Consider the following 12,601-nt stretch of genomic DNA (forward strand, 5'->3'; position numbering starts at 1 on the left):
AATTCCTCTCACATAACCTCAGCTATCCGGGGGACTGCAATGGGATTTCTTTATGTACCATCTGTGGGTTCCTGCTAGCCACCCATGCTGTGGGTGCACACAGATTTCCCATTGAGGTGTTTTACCTGTCTGTCCCCAAAACACTGACAGACTTGGGTAGGGTGCAGAGTGCAGATGGTTTACCCCTTGCGTTGTCGATGAGGTATCCGACAACCAAACAGAATGAGTAGTGTGTGGACACATGGAGTCCCCATTGGACGCGGAGTCGTGCGGGGGGTTGGGCAGCATGTAACCCAGGAGAAGAGGCAGCGGTGTGTCCGGCAGGCAGTGATTGTGCTTGGTCGGAGGTAGTGTGGTGCTTAGCTAAGGTGTGCCTTGCCAATGAGGGTTTGTCCGAAGTAAAAATTGTTGGGGGGAGGGAGGGGGGGCACTCTTGCCGCTATTGTGGCTTAATACTAATGACCCCAACTCCCCATCTGCCTCTCAGCTTCTTTCACTCACCTCCTCCCTTGGTCTCTCTCAACTCACAGTCTCTCCCACTCACAGGGATGGCAATACTCTGGATCTGGTCTTCCTCCGGCTCTGCTCTGCTTCCAACTTCACTAACTCCCCTCTCCCGCTCTCGGATCATAACCTCCTCTCTTTCTTTGTCACGCTCCCTAACATCTCTCCAGACCCACCTACCTACCGTACCTACAGGAACCTTAAGGCCATTCACACCCAGAACTTTGCTGAATCCCTACAGTGCTCTCTGTCCCTCATCTCTCTCCTCACCTGCTCCAACCTGGCTGCCGCTCACTACAACACCGCTCTCAAACATGCCCTGGATGAAGCGGCGCCCCCCAGGACCTGAGCCATCCAATGCAGACTGCGGCAACCCTGGCTCACGCCTCAAACGCGCTTCATCCGGCGGTGCTCTAGAAGTGCTGAACGGCTGTGGAGGAAATCGCAAACGTCCGCAGACTTCCTCCACTACAAATTCATGCTCAGAACCTACTACCTTGCCCTCCACCACGCCAAACAAGTCTATTTCACCTCTCTAGTCTCCTCACTATCCCACAACCCTAAACGTCTCTTTGATACTTTTCACTTCCTTCTCAGCCCTAAACCACAGCCCCGGTGACGGATCTCAGTGCCAAAGAGCTGGCTGCTTACTTCAAAAAGAAAATTGATGACATCCGTCAGGAAATAACTTCCCAATCCCAGACTAGCCCTGACCCTAGTCTTGTCAGCACTGCATCTAGCTCCTGCTCACTGTCTGTACTCAGACCAGCGACAGAGGAAGAAGTCTCCAAATTGCTCTTCTCTGCTCGCCCCACCACCTGCGTTAGCGACCCCCTCCCCTCACACCTCCTCCGTTCCTTCTCCCCAGTGGTCATCTCCCATCTCACCACTATATTCAACCTCTCTCTGACCTCTGGCATCTTTCCCTCTTCTTTCAAACACGCCATCATATCCCCACTGCTAAAGAAGCCGACTCTGGACGCGACTGATGCTGCCAACTACCGACCCATCTCAAACCTCCCCTTCATCTCCAAACTACTAGAACGCCTGGTTTACTCCCGCCTTGTAAGCTACCTATCAGAGCACTCTCTCCTAGACCCCCTACAGTCTGGCTTTCGACCTCAACACTCAACAGAAACTGCCCTTACAAGGGTATCCAATGACCTACTGACAGCCAAATCGAGGGGCGATTACTCCCTACTGATCCTCCTCGACCTCTCCGCAGCATTTGACACTGTTGACCACAAACTCCTCCTCAGTATGCTACGCTCCATTGGCCTAAAGGACACTGCCCTCTCCTGGTTCTCCTCCTACCTATCTGACCGCTCTTTCAGTGTCTCCTTTGCTGGCTCTACCTCCCCTCCTCTTCCCCTTGCTGTTGGGGTCCCCCAGGGCTCTGTCCTCGGCCCCCTTCTTTTCTCTATCTACACAGCCCCTATTGGACAATCCATCAGGAGATTTGACCTCCAATACCACCTGTATGCTGATGACACCCAGCTACACACCTCTTCCCGTGACATCTCTGCACCTTTACTCCAAAACATCACTAACTGTCTGACTGCTGTCTCTAACACCATGTCCTCTCTCTACCTAAAACTAAACCTCTCTAAAACTGACTTACTGGTATTTCCACCCTCCACTAACCGACCTCCTCCTGACATCTCCATCTCAGTGTGTGGCGCCACCATAACTCCTAGACAACATGCCCGCTGCCTTGGGGTCATATTTGATTCTGATCTCTCTTTTACCCCCTACATCCAATCTCTGGCCCGAACATGTCAGCTGCACCTCAAGAACATCGCAAGAATACGCTCTTTTCTCACTGTAGACACGTTAAAAACGCTTACTGTTGCCCCCATCCACTCCCGGCTCGATTATCGCAACTCGTTGCTGATCGGCCTCCCCTGCACCAGACTCTACCCTCTCCAATCCATCCTGAATGCGGCAGCCAGGCTCATCTTCCTGTCCAGCCGCTACTCGGACGCCTCTGCCCTGTGCCAGTCACTGCACTGGCTGCCTGTTAAATACAGAATTCAATTTAAACTCGCAACCTTCATCCACAAAGCCCTCCACAGTGCAGCGCCCCCCTATATCGCCTCCCTCATCACAATACATCAACCAGCCCGGGCTCTCCGCTCTGCTAACGAAACCAGACTGAGCGCCCCTTTAATTTGAACTTCTCATTCCCGCCTCCAAGACTTCTCTAGAGCAGCACCGGTCCTCTGGAACGCACTACCAAAGGCTACTCGAGCAATCCAGGACTCGCAGAACTTCAGGCGCGCTCTAAAAATGCACCTCTTCAGGGAGGCAAACCGAATTCCCTAAACAAACCCCTCTGTACTCCCCCCGATAACATGCTCCCTGACCTACTGACTGCAATCCCTGCTAGCCATCATAAACCGCTCCTGCAGTCATACTGTTTCTGCCGTCACACGGCTAAATGTCTGACCATTGTCTATGTGTATAGCATCCCTCACTCTCCACCTCGCCATACCTTGCACACTGCCAGCCACTTTACCTTCTGTATCACCCCATTACCTGTAGTATGTAAGCTCGTTGGAGCAGGACCCGCACCCCTATTGTTTCCATCAATTGATTACTACGTAACCGTGGCTCTGTAATGTTTGTACTTTTGTCTTTCTGTATCCCCCCTGTCTATGTAAGCGCTGCAGAATATGTTGGCGCTATACAAATAAAGTTTATTATTATTATTATTATTAATAGTGAGACCAGGGAACCTGAGATGCAGCCCTGCATGTTGCCCCTCGCCTGCCCTATCCGTTTCTGTGTCGTTTCCATCACTTTGGTAGGTTTTGCAGATTTGCACAAATGAAAACCTTAGCGAGCATTGGTCATATACAAAAATGCTCGCGTCGCCACTTGACTTCAATGAGGTTTGTTACTCGAAACGAACTCTCGAGCATCACGGAAAGCTCAACTCGAGCAACGAGCACCTGAGCATTTTGGTGCTCGCTCATCTCTAGTTTTTAACATGAAAAAGTCCCTCAGAACTACTTATAGATTACCAATTAAGGAACTCAGAGAGTTGGCAAACCGTGCAGACCCAGAGACCAATGTCTCACTCTCAATGTATTTGTCTTAAAGGACTATAAATTCTTTGACTGGTTAGCAAATAAATGGAATAATTTGCAATTTACACAGTGTGAAGTGTTGATGATTCTCTGAGCTGCTTAAATTTTAACCCTTAATTTGGAACACAAGAATATACCTGTAGCGCTCCATTTTGCTAGCAAACATGGTGATGAAACAAGTAAGAAGCTTATTTTTTCACTTATATCTGTACTTTCCTATACCAAGTCAGTGACCGTAGCCTGGTGGGCAGAAATAGACACTACTTTAGTGTTTGTGCCTTGTCTAAAGAACCAGGCAAAATATACATTTTTGCTGTTATTTATGTAAATGTAAGTTCTGTGATGGAAGTAAATAGGATTGTCAAATTGTGAAATGTTATTACTGTTGTGCTTGTAGTGTGATCGTGTCACAAAGGGGAAATAAAGTGTTTGATTGACCTGTTCCCGACCAGTGAATGTAACATCTGCCAGCTGTGGACATTGGTCATGGCAGAGTAGTTAAGTGAATTATGTGAGTACTGTTTGAGCTTGGTTTGGATGATGATAGTTATTGTTCTAACTGAGAATTCTGAGTTTTGAGCCAGAGATAGTTTTATTGATTGTATTTCGAAGTTTGTTTATTGCCCACATGATAGGGATTATGTGTAAGATGGTAATAGACTAGTGAAAGAGAAACCCTACCACTCACTTCACGTATGTTATTGTTAGCAGTTTAGTTGTTCACGACCATCGTTGACCCTAAAAGCAAGCCCCCTCCATTGCCCCCTCCATGGTTTTGCACTGTGTAATGGAAAATATTTGATTATGGATATTCATACTATATATATATAGTAGCAAACACCGTCGATATACCAGAAAACAACTTGTCTAATTTCTGTATGTACCGAGAGACATATGTCAAGATAAGATAGGAGTATCAAGAAGGTTCCACATTTGGCTTAGAAGCTGTACCAAGAATTTCAAGATATAACTAGTAGACAGCGTTGATGCCTTTATTAATCGATAGAATAATGTAATAATGAAATGAAAAGTAATCATGGACTGAATGTATGTATATGTGTGTGTGTATGTGTGTAGATATGTGTGTGTATATATTATATATAGTGTGTGTGTGATGTTTGATTTATTACCTATGCCACAGAATAATCATGGAATGTATTAGATACCACGTGACCGTGTTCTTAGCTATATACAGGGACACATGCTGAGATGAGAACTTTAAGAAGTTTCTACTGCGCAACTTGGAATTTTGTCAAGAGAATCAGAATGTATTCAATGAATGCCATGTAGTGTCTAAGAAGTAACCAATCAAAGGTTAGATTGAGAACTGTCTAATAAACTATGATATTTCTTGGAATTTAAAAATTATACTAAGAATAATGAGATGTAACCAATGGACACGAAGATGTCTTAAATTGACCTATGAAATGTTGGATTGAAAACTAACCAATAAACTTGCATAGTTAGTTGTCCAATGATGTTGTGTCACCCCAATGTAAGGGGGCTATAGATAAAGATGCCTGATAACCATCAGGTAGGAATTCTTTGATGTATCCATAACTTTGTGGGCTCTGTCATTTAATTCCTCTGTCATATGACATATTGAAGTCTTGGTGTGAGCAGCCCTACTGCACAGGCCACCTGAACTTCAATTAAAGGGTACACTCTGCTGTCCCTCAGCAGGCTATCGCCGTAACATGGGTCATATGACATCATTCACAAGGTACACTCAGACTTCCTTAAACGGCCATACATTTTTGTCGTAGCATTTTTGGTGGAGAATGAAGCGGGCCTCACAACAGCACCCCTAGTCACGGACACTCTATAGGCGGGGACCACGACACAGGAAGACTTCGGTAAGTAACTCACTGTGTTACTGCCTGTCTCCTGAGCTCTGCTCACTGTTCTGTGGTTTGATGTGTGACGTGATGCAATTTGAAGTGTACCAGTGAATTGTGATCTGCTTTCTATATGCTTAATTTGTCTTATAATGCATATGATTCTGAGAGTACTTGATGAGCCTCTAATGGGGGAGGCTGCGAGAAGTGACAGTGGTAAAAGCTGTTCAGTTTGTTTGGGTCAGGAGCTCTGCTTTTTCTCGTTGGGACCCATATGAGGCGCAACAGGCCAGAGCGTGTTTTATGTGAAAGACTGTCTTGTATTAGTGATACCCAATGAGTGTGACGCATATAATAACTATATACACATCAATATAGGTAGGGGATCCACCACTGAGGAAGACGGTAATCCTTTTGATAGTGGTAACACTATCTTCCTCATAGTCTGCATCTTCAAAGTAGCTATACGTACAAAATAATCCCAGACCTAAGTCACGCAAGTTGGTTCTGGGTGTATGCAGCCCTTTTGCACGGCTCACCCAGGATCGGGGGAGGACGGAGCGAGTGGAGTAGATTGTACAGGCTCTGAACATACCAAAGTTGCTAATGCATAAACCGGTGGATTCACGAGTTTGTGTGACTTTTCTTGTATTGTCTGTCGTTTGCTCTTGCTGGAAAAAGATCTATTGGCTTTGTGGGCACATCTGCTTGCATGCTTGGATTGCATGATATTGATCTTGACTTGCTGGTTGCTGTTATAATAATTCTGTAGACAGTGTTTCTGTGCTTCATATGCCTTAGAAATAATGTATGAATATGATAGGTTTAATATGTCAATGATGATTGTATATGTGATGACAAGATTGCGTGTGTAAAGAGACTCCCTTTGATTGAGGGAAATAAGACCTTTTAAGCATTAAACAGACTGATGACACAGAAGGAAACAGCCTGCAGATATATACATACATGTCACATGCACGCTACATAACGACCCAGATGAAACAGACGACCAACTTGACCATTACATGTCACAACTTAAGATACAGTGCAGTTAGATCAGTTATTTTTCAGAGAAGTAAATCCGCAGTTATTTGACTAACTGAGGCCTCAGTCACACGGGCGTTTTTTCGCGCGGTTTGCGGATCGCATAACGGATGCGCATCCGCAAACCACGTGACCGGGGCCGACGATTCGCTGAAAAATCTGCACCTAGCAGCGTCTTCAGCGAAACGGACCAGCGCTACCCGCTATCCTCTGCCACAGCCGCCTCCATTGAAAGCAATGGGCTGCCGGCAAGCGCTGGATGAATTTTCGGGGAAGGGCTTATAATATAAGCCCTTGTCTGAAAACCATCCTGAAAATGTGTAAAAAAAAAAAAAAAAAAAGGAATACTCACCTTTTTCCTGCAGCCGGAGTTCAGCCGCGTCAGTCCGTCAGTTCTCCTGAACTGCTCTCTGTAGTATTCAGCAGGCGGGGATTTTAAATCCCCACCTGCTGAATGGGCTGCCTCTGATTGGTCACAGCCATCACCAATCAAAGGCAGCACTCACTCACCCATTCATGAATTCATGCAGGGACCAATCAGAGGCAGCTCTCAGCTGTCATTCAATAGCTGAGAGCTGCCTCTGATTGGTAACTGCGCTCAGCCAATCAGAGGCAGCACTCACTCACCCATTCATGAATCAATGAATGGGTGAGTGAAAGCTGCCTCTGATTGGTGAGGGCTGCGACCAATCAGAGGCAGACCATTCAGCTGGCGGGGATTTTAAATCCCCGCCTGCTGAATACTACAGGGAGCAGTTCAGGTAGTATGGTTTTCAGGGAAGGGCTTATATTTTAAGCCCTTCCCCGAAAATTCATCCAGCGCTTGCCCATACTGCTTCAAAGGAAATGTTACTAGGGCATGTCTATACTGCTATAACAGAAATGTAACTAATAGTGGGCTCTGCCCATACTGCTTCTACGTAAATGTTACTGGGGCCTGTCTATACTGCTACTACTGATATGTTACCAATACTATGCTCTCCCTACACTGCTGCCAGGGAAATGTTTATCTGCTGCTTTGCCCATACTGCTTCTACGTAAATGTTACTGGGGCCTGTCTATACTGCTACTACTAAATTGTTACAAATGCTGTGCTCACCCTACACTGCAGCAAGGGAAATGTGAATCTGCTGCTTTGCCCATACTGCTTCTACGTAAATGTTACTGGGGTCCAACTATACTGCTACTACTAAAATGTTACAAATACTATGCTCTCCCTACACTGCAGCAAGGGAAATGTGAATCTGCTGCTTTGCCCATACTGCTTCTACGTAAATGTTACTGGGGTCCAACTATACTGCTACTACTAAAATGTTACAAATACTATGCTCTCCCTACACTGCAGCAAGGGAAATGTGAATCTGCTGCTTTGCCCATACTGCTTCTACGTAAATGTTACTGGGGTCCAACTATACTGCTACTACTGAAATGTTACAAATGCTGTGCTCTCCCTACACTGCTGCAAGGGAAATGTGAATCTGCTGCTTTGCCCATATGCTTCAACGTAAATGTTACTGGGGTCTAACTATACTGCTACTACTGAAATGTTACAAATACTATGCTCTCCCTACACTGCTGCAAGTGAATTGTGAATCTGCTGCTTTGTCCATACTGCTTTTACGTAAATATTACTGGGGCCTGTCTATACTGCTACTACTAAAATGTTACGAATGCTGTGCTCTCCCTACACTGCTGCAAGGGAAATGTGAATCTGCTGCTTTGCCCATACTGCTTCAACGTAAATGTTACTGGGGTCTAACTATACTGCTACTACTGAAATGTTACAAATACTATGCTCTCCCTACACTGCTGCCAGGGAAATGTTTATCTGCTGCTTTGCCCATACTGCTTCTACGTAAATGTTACTGGGGCCTGTCTATACTGCTACTACTAAATTGTTACAAATGCTGTGCTCACCCTACACTGCAGCAAGGGAAATGTGAATCTGCTGCTTTGCCCATACTGCTTCTACGTAAATGTTACTGGGGTCCAACTATACTGCTACTACTAAAATGTTACAAATACTATGCTCTCCCTACACTGCAGCAAGGGAAATGTGAATCTGCTGCTTTGCCCATACTGCTTCTACGTAAATGTTACTGGGGTCCAACTATACTGCTACTACTAAAATGTTACAAATACTATGCTCTCCCTACACTGCAGCAAGGGAAATGTGAATCTGCTGCTTTGCCCATACTGCTTCTACGTAAATGTTACTGGGGTCCAACTATACTGCTACTACTGAAATGTTACAAATGCTGTGCTCTCCCTACACTGCTGCAAGGGAAATGTGAATCTGCTGCTTTGCCCATACTGCTTCAACGTAAATGTTACTGGGGTCTAACTATACTGCTACTACTGAAATGTTACAAATACTATGCTCTCCCTACACTGCTGCAAGTGAATTGTGAATCTGCTGCTTTGTCCATACTGCTTTTACGTAAATATTACTGGGGCCTGTCTATACTGCTACTACTAAAATGTTACGAATGCTGTGCTCTCCCTACACTGCTGCAAGGGAAATGTGAATCTGCTGCTTTGCCCATACTGCTTCTACGTAAATGTTACGGGGGTTCAACTATACTGCTACTACTGAAATGTTACAAATACTATGCTCTCCCTACACTGCTGCCAGGGAAATGTGAATCTGCTGCTTCGCCCATAATGCTTCTACGTAAATGTTACAGGGGTCTGACTATACTGCTACTACTGAAATGTTACAAATACTGCACTCTCCCTACACTGCTGCAAGGCAAATGTGAATCTGCTGCTTTGCCCATACTGCTTTTACTGAAATGTTACTGGGGTCTGTCCATACTGCTGTAAATGAAATGTTACTGGGGTCTGTCCATACTGCTGTAAATGAAATGTTACTGGGGTCTGTCTATACTGTTGCTACTGAAATGTTACTGGGGCCTGTCCCTAATGATACTACTGAAATTTTACTGGGGTCCAACTGCACTGCTGGAACTGAAATGTGACTGGGGCATGTCGCAACTGATACTACTGATATGTTACTGGGGCATGTCGCAACTGATACTACTGAAATGTTACTGGGGTCTGTCAATACTGCTGTAAATGAAATGTTACTGGGGTCTGTCTATACTGTTGCTACTGAAATGTTACTGGGGCCTGTCCCTAATGATACTACTGAAATTTTACTGGGGTCTAACTGCACTGCTGGAACTGAAATGTGACTGGGGCATGTCACAACTGATACTACTGAAATGTTACTGGGGTCTATCTACACTGGTAGAACTGAAATGTTACTGGGGTCTGTCTAGACTTATACTACTGAACTGTTACTGGGGTCTGTCTATACTTATACTACTGAAATGTTACTGGGGTCTGTCTATACTGCTGCAAATGAAATGTTAGTGTGGTCTGTCCTACTGCTGCCAATGAAATGTTGCTGGGGTCTGTCCAGACTCTTACCACTGAAATGTTACTAATTCTCGGCTCTGCCTATACTGCTGCTACTGCTATATTACATGGGTTGTGGAAACTGAGGCTTCCCAAAGACATGATGGTGGCGAGGCCGCGCTACTAGGTCCCCAGACGCGACAACTTTTCAGCGATGCGGTTACTGGGAAGGTGCATATAACCACGGACACGTGGACAGGACACTTACTGCCTCAAAAACACCCCCTCCTCCTCCTCCAACAATGAAAACATTCTTGGCAAATGCTTTCGCAGTGGTCCGTCTGGCGGCAGTCCAAGAATTTCACCTTAAATGACATAAGAAAGCCCCCCACCACGGCCCACTTAATCCTGGCCATATTCCGAAAACCAACTAAATAAAACCGCGCTACTATATCCACACTCCACATTTCATCCTGGCCACATTCCGAAAACCAAAGAAATAAAACCGCGCTAATAGGTCCACAGTCGCGACCACTTTCCCACCAACGTGGTTACTGGTAAGGTGCATATAACCACGGACACGGGGACAGGACACGTACTGCCTCAAAAACACCCCCTTCCTCCTCCTCCAACAATGAAAACATTCTTGGCAAATGCTTTCGCAGTGGTCCGTCTGGCGGCAGTCAAAGAATTTTACCTTAAACGACACAATAAGAAAGCCACCCACCAGCTCCCCGCCAAGGCCCACTTAATCCTGGCCCCATCCTGAAAACCAACTAAATACAATCGTGGTAGTATTCAGTTATCCCTAGCTGAAGCTTTCCGCCGACTGGTAGAGCAATAGTGGCTTCCAACTTGTTGGTACTGCTAAGTCCAAAGATTTGCATACAGCTGAGGTCGGAATACAGGTGACTATAGAACACAGCATCCCTGCAGGCCAAGGGACAGAGTTGCAGCAGGTACCGACCCTAAATGGAAGCAGGCCAGCTGAGAACCACATATTCCCTGAATGATTTTGGACTGACCAATTATGAGGCCTTTACTTGTGATCATCGTTGGTAATTCCTTAGAAAGATGCTTGTGTGGTAGTAGCCGGAAACATGGATTGCTATTTGCTAACACTTTGAAATGGACAACAGAAACCATAGGAATGAAGCCTTTCCATTTTCCAGCTTGAGATGAGAAGGAGTGCAGACTTTCAGTACCTTGAGTATACTTGTCATTGCAATGAAATGCCCCTCTCTTGTCTTAGAAAATACTAGCTTTTCCACAAAGGTGTTGTCATTCTGTCCATACTGTTACTACTGAAATCCCACTAATACTGAGCTATGCCTATCCTGCTGTTACGGAAATGTTACAGGGGTCTGTCGATACCGTTACTACTGAAATTTAACGGATACTGTGCTCTGCCTATACTGCAGCTACTGAAATGTTACTGGGGTCCGTCTATACTGTTACTACAGAAGTGTTAATAGGGTCTCCCTAGACTTCTGCAAGATAACTGTTAGTGGGGTGTGCGTATACCTTAGCTACAGGAGTATTACAGGAGTCGGTGCATACTATGGGTGCACTAAGTGTTCTCATCGCAGAGTTCCACGTACATAGCCCTCCAAAAAATTACCCAAAAAATTACCCAGTCTGACTAGGGCATGCAGTGTGGGCCGAAGCCCACCTGTATGTAATCAGACGTTAGCTCTGCTTTCCAGGGCACTGTAATCAGACGTTAGCTCTGCTGTCCAGGGCACTGCAATGGGATTTATTAATGTACCACCGGTGGCTTCCTAGGACCCACCCATGCTGTCGGTCCACACGGACTTCACATTAGGTAGATGTACCTGCCTGTGTATACATATAAAAAAAAAACAGTCTGACTGGAGCATGCAGTTTGGGCCTAAACCTACCTGTATTTAATCTGACGTTAGCTCTGCTGTCCAGGGCACTGCAATGGGATGTATTTATGTACCACCGGTGGGTTCCAGGGAGCCACCCATGCTGTGGGTCCACAGGGACTTCAGATAGGGGAGTTGTTCCTGCCTTTGTCTATGTATTAAAAACCCCGGTCTGACTGGGGCATGCAGTGTGGGCCAAAGCCCACCTGTATTTTAGCTAATGTTACCTCAGCTGTGCAGGGCAATGCAATGGGATTTATTAATGTACCGCCGGTGGCTTCCTGGGACCCACCCATGCTGTTGGTCCACACGGACTTCAGATTAGGGAGTTGTACCTGCCTGTGTCTACTTATAAAAACCCCCAGTCTGACTGGGGCATGCAGTGTGGGCCGAAGCCCACCTGCATTTTATCTGACGTTAGCTCTGTTGTCCAGGGCACTGCAATGGGATTTATTTATGTACCGCCGGTGGGTTCCAGGGAGCCACCCCTGCTGTGGGTCCACAGGGACTTCACATAGGGGAGTTGTTCCTGCCTGTGTCTACTTATAAAACCCCAGTCTGACTGGGGCATGCAGTGTGGGCTGAAGCCCACCTGTATTTTATCTGACGTTAGCTCTACTATCCGGGGCACTGCATTGGGACAAACTACAGGAGCAATACAGCGTTAATGAGACGTGCACAGCTACGCTAGCATAGGAGTCCGCTGTAGGCCGGCGATTGCTGAGGGTTTGTGCAGAGGCCTATGTCCTGGGTGCAGTGAAAGTCCGCTTCCTGCCTTCGATTGCTGAAGCTGTGGGCCGAGGCCTGCGTCGTGGGCGCGGTGCAAGTCTGCCATGTTTGGCCGCTCAGAGTTATTTTTTGTTCATGTCTT

General features: G+C 46.2%; 1 protein-coding gene and 1 long non-coding RNA gene across 2 annotated transcripts in view; one reads left to right on the forward strand and one right to left on the reverse strand.

Moving 5' to 3' along the window:
- The window catches only part of LOC136631997 (phospholipase A2 inhibitor and Ly6/PLAUR domain-containing protein-like), a 37,288-nt gene that overhangs the window by 20,991 nt on the left and 3,696 nt on the right, over window positions 1–12,601 (reverse strand). The window lies entirely within an intron of this gene.
- LOC136631998 (uncharacterized) overlaps window positions 5,362–12,601 on the forward strand; it is a 63,432-nt gene continuing 56,192 nt past the window's right edge. The window contains exon 1 of the long non-coding RNA XR_010793126.1: window positions 5,362–5,452. This is a non-coding gene — a long non-coding RNA (uncharacterized lncRNA). The remainder of the gene's footprint in view (window positions 5,453–12,601) is intronic.

The sequence above is a fragment of the Eleutherodactylus coqui genome, chromosome 6, assembly GCF_035609145.1.
Source record: "Eleutherodactylus coqui strain aEleCoq1 chromosome 6, aEleCoq1.hap1, whole genome shotgun sequence".
In the NCBI taxonomy this organism is placed as follows: Eukaryota; Metazoa; Chordata; class Amphibia; order Anura; family Eleutherodactylidae; genus Eleutherodactylus; species Eleutherodactylus coqui.